Source organism: Wyeomyia smithii, chromosome 2, assembly GCF_029784165.1.
Source record: "Wyeomyia smithii strain HCP4-BCI-WySm-NY-G18 chromosome 2, ASM2978416v1, whole genome shotgun sequence".
NCBI classification, from domain to species: Eukaryota; Metazoa; Arthropoda; class Insecta; order Diptera; family Culicidae; genus Wyeomyia; species Wyeomyia smithii.
Genome location: NC_073695.1, coordinates 232,079,969 through 232,085,036, shown reverse-complemented (window position 1 = coordinate 232,085,036; position 5,068 = coordinate 232,079,969).

The following is a 5,068-nucleotide window of genomic DNA, read 5'->3' as shown; positions in this document are numbered from 1 at the left end:
GATCTTTTGAAAAATGTTCGATCTACTTCTACTTCTAGTTTTTGTACTTAGTTTATGGGTTGTCCATGAACTACGTAACAAATTCACTTTGGAAGTTTTCTCGTAGCCTTAATATTAGTTGTTTGAATGCTCTATCGCTTTACAGATTTAAGATCATAAAAATTCTTAAAAAATTGTTGCAAAAGTGTAGACATTGGCCGGATTTTTCTTCCTCCAAAAAGTCAACGTGGCGAATGGATGGTACTCTATCGTGATGCTCAGCGTGTTGAATGTATGGTAATGTTGAACATAACTCAACTCTAGGGATTTTCAGTGTACGGATGTAAGTTATGATTATGACGATATGTAAAATACTGGGATAAAACAAACTGAATTAATTTTTCTTCGATTCTTCTAATGAAACAGACAATTTATCCAATATTTATGTTGAAATGATTTTACAAACTTAACATAAACGCCATGATGTTCGAGAATGCATAAAAAAAATCAACTAAAAATGCTGTTTTGTTTCCTTGAACGTTACGTACTAATAAATACCGGGATGTTAAAAGTCTCCCGAATAAAAGAAATCTACTTGCAATGTGATGTTTTTAAAATTATGTGGGAACTTATGTGGGAACAGAAATTTCAAAAGATCATATTTGCTTTCGTCGATTTTCTTGATTGAATTTTAATGTTGGTAATGGTTCAGCTAAAGCAACTTTCACTGAAATGATGTTTGTTCAGAACGCTGGATTAATATGTTATCAGACATAGCAGTGAAGCAGTGAAGAGAAAAAAAAGTGATGTAACAACGCAAACCTCACCCGGTAACTAGAGTTGTATGCAACTAGGTTGATAAGATTTTTAGTGTCAAATTGATGGTATTTTGAGTTTGACGAGTAAACAAAATATAAGCTTGATATAAAAGCGATGACTGAAATATTGGAAATATTAGAATGCAAAGTTAACATTTTAACAATAAAAAAAATCTCATCCACCTACATTGTGTTAGTACAAAACTGTGCAACTGATAGCTTAGAGATTAGGAGCCACTAAATATCATCTTATCTACTTGCGTGGGAATTAACATTTTGCATATAGTCTGGTTTTAAAATTCTTCAGTTATGTTGTTCTCAATGGCATAAGTGGCTGCTATTGAGGAATTATTCGCAACCATTTTTATGGGTGTTTGAGGTATTAAAAGATGTTATCAAAATCAAGCTGCTGTCTTCATATCTGTTATATGTTAATATCAATTTATGTGTAAAACATGTGTAAAGTTTCACAATTCCTTATGTTTACTGTTATTATGGAATCACTCTATAGCCAAAATCAACATCACACAACAGTAGTGATTATAACGTTAGACGCTCGTAATATCGACTCAAATGAGGCAAATAAAATGATGATAATAATAGCAGCTTCCACGTTTCCACATCAATCCAATTCATTCTCGTAGTACATACGAAGTCCTTGATCTTTTTCTCCAAAATAAAAAACCTTCACAAAAAACAGCACGAGTCTGACGCCACGGAAATTGCAAATTACGCCTGTGGATCGTATTATTTACGGATGGGACTGAGCTCGGAGTGAAAAAAAAAACACACAACAACACAATACGAAACTGTACGATCATAAATTTTCGAAGCAACACCACGCAGGACTAAAACAAAAAAGCCCATTATTTCGTCTGCCAGAACCGGCACGAATCACGGCTACGGGAGGCGAGATTGTTAGATAAAGGCAACAGCAGCAACATAAAAACGGAAAAGGGCCCTAAAATTTTATTACCATTCCGTTCGTTCTGCTTTTTTTTCTCTTCTCTTACCCTGTCCGGGTCTTGATCCTTTCTATAATCTTGACGTCCTTATCTGGAATCGTTCTTTTTTTTCCTCAACCTTTGAGCCCAGATTTTGCCCTTCGGGGTCAATCGGTCAGCCCTGGCTCAGCTTGATAAAGAAAAAAGCGATACAAGGTACATACAGAGAAAATTATGTAAAGCAGTGATTTGCATCGACTCGGGTCGGATCCCTAGCGCTGCTGCAGCACTTCTGAGGAAATTTCAGGCAAAAGCGGTTTTTTGTTCGCTACGACCCTTCCGACCGATCCGTACGTAAGTTGCCTTCGATCATCTTCCCAACCGGAAGTGACTTGTTGTTCATTTTGCGAGCACACTCAGCGCCCCTTCGAAAATTTCGCACATGTGCTTGCAGGAAAGACGTTCGCAGTTCACAGTTTCGCCATAAAAACGTAAAAAAGAGCACCCGGCATATTTATTGTTAATCATCTCGAGCCAAGTGGTGTTCTTCCCCCTGGTGTGCTGACGGAATGCATTACATCGTCCAAGTCGGTTGCACTCACTTAGAGTGGCATTTCGAATGAGTCAAATGTTCGCCCTGAACTTGAGATGGATGATGGAGCTGCCATTGCAAGGAGCTGCAGCGCTGGATTTGTTTCCCAAAGGGCTATTTTTAACCCGAACGCGAAATGACGGCAGTAGATTGAAAACTTTTCTAATTGGTTGTGAAAATAACCAACGATAATTTTTGCACAGTTTAATTTGAAGCAATCTTGGTATTTGTAATGTGTACTGAAAGAAGCTTATTGTTGAGTCACTTTAAGATGCATTGAACCAAATATCTCCCCCATGCATTTGATGTTTCAAGAATTTAACTCGCTCATAACTGGTACGATTAATGGGACGACCAATTCTCGAAACAAGTTAATTTATCACCAAACTTAAACCCGGGTATGCGTGTGATAACTAGAGGCAAATAAACACTACTCAGCGGCACAACACCCTTGTGGAAGGAAAATTTTTCAACAAATGCTTTTACGCTTATTGGTTTTTATAGGGTTTTCCTGGGGTCCGTTGGAAGTAAACGCGAAACCCCCTCCTGCAAAGATGAATCGGTTGGTTTGACTAAGAATGCGTCTCCTGTGTCAGTGTCGGTTCCAGTGGGAATTCACTATGAGCGCGCACATATGGACGAAGTTTGTCATTTTCCGTCAGTCGGCGCGGTCTGCGCCCAAGACGCTTAGTCAAGTGTACAACAATATGGGAAACAGAAGGAATTCGGTTGTTGATGATGATGATGTTGTCTTGAATTTCGTTCCTCTTGACATGTGGAAGGTTGTATGGTGCTAAATAAGATTGTTTAGTGGCACTAAGCCGTAATAAAATATCCATTAGAAGGTTGTGTAAACATATACAACGATTAGACAGTGACTTAAATGGGATTATTTTTAGAGGAATTATTCTGTGAACTTGACTTGACAAATGGTGTATAGAATTGATGTTATAGTTTGCATAACTATGGTTATTTAGGAGGATTTTGTTTGAGATTAGATAAAAAAACACTAAGTTTATTTTCTTGTCTTTTCAGAACGGATTTGCTTATATGTGTGGATCATAATTGTCAACGCCAGTTGATTTGTAGAGTTTTTATTATTTAAATCGAAATCTCGATCACTCTGTACATTTTATTTTTTGATCTTCAATGTTACTCATCATATATTAAAGGATATTTTTTATTTCTTCGAACATGTATTGTCAAGTTCTGAATACTACTCATTCATTAATTGTATACTATAATTCACAATTTTTGCGTCGAATTGCATACAGGAAAACAATAGAAAGGTTTTGGGAATGGCTTCAGTACAACATTTGAAAAAATTCAGCCCACCACTGGCCCGAATGATTCTCTCCTCCAGCAGATTGTTATAGCAATAGGCAAAAACAACCGTTAACTATCATGTTACATGATAGAGATGTTGACCTCCTGCATGCGCGCTTGATCCTATTCAAGCCTCACCCGTTGGTGATAACAAGCCCGATTAATTCTGATCTAATCGGGCTGACAAAACGCCAATCTAGAACGTGCACTGACTTGTTAGTAAACAGCCGGGTGTCAATTCTAGCCCTAAACCCTCCTAAACCACGATGCGCTTTCTAATCTTTGTTTGGTTCTACAAATGTCAATAAATCCCTGCCGCCGTGACGCGATTCCTACCAACCGAAACCTGGTCAGCCGATGCAGGCGTGAGGAAAGAGGTCTCCGCGAGGTCTACGGGCTATCGCTGATAAAAAAGTCAGCCCTGGTCGGGTCGGGTCTGCGCGCGTTGTTTAGCAGATTAGAAGCAACTGCGATGACGCGCGGCAGCAGCGGATCGAGTTACTCTCGAGTGCTTGATTGATAGTCCTGCCTATCAGCAGCAGAGTTGCTTGAATGGAGAGACAAAAAAAAAAAAAAAAGACGGAGCTATGATAATGACGATGTTTTATTCATAACGATTACTCTCTCTCTCTCTCCCTGGGGTTAAACATCATTTCAAAATAACACAGTTCCGTTGCTTAGACGGAATTTACTGCCATCGTTGGTACAAACGTTATAAAATAACATGTTGTAAAACAACGATTAATTCAGTTTCGAGGACCAGTTTCGTCCTTGCTGAGTTTTGATTTCTTTGTCGTGCTTGATTGGAATAAATACATCTCGGTTTCTATAACTAATCGTAAATATTCAAAGCTCTTTAAGTATGTTATTATTATTAACGAGTCTTTTATAGCTGTACCTTGAATAGATCTCTGAAGACAAACTTGTGAGATGAGTAATGTTTGATTTGGCGATTCTCGCTTGTTTGATGTTTGCTTGAAAACCGCTAGATTTATAGCTTAAATTAATGTTAATTGGTAATTTAACGTCCACAATACTGACCAATTTTGGATTTATCACTTTGAGTTTGGCTTTGCCAATCGTTTAATAAACATAGCACTAACATCAGTAATCATTTTTTTCGGACTGGACTGGACTGACTACACGTCAGGGTGTCCCAAAAAATCGATGGTGCAAAATAAAAGTGCTCAACCCTCAATTGAAAGATACTGTTATTTATAGTATTTTTGTGTAACATTTCGACTTCCCAAAAAATTTTTTAAATCGCATTTCAAAATAAAACCCCTCAAAGCACATAAAAAAAGTTCAGTCATAAACTGAAACTTTTACAGCAAAGCAGTATTTATGACGAAAAATCACATAAAAAGATTTTTTATATCTCACCGGGGAGCTGAGATTGGCAAAACTAA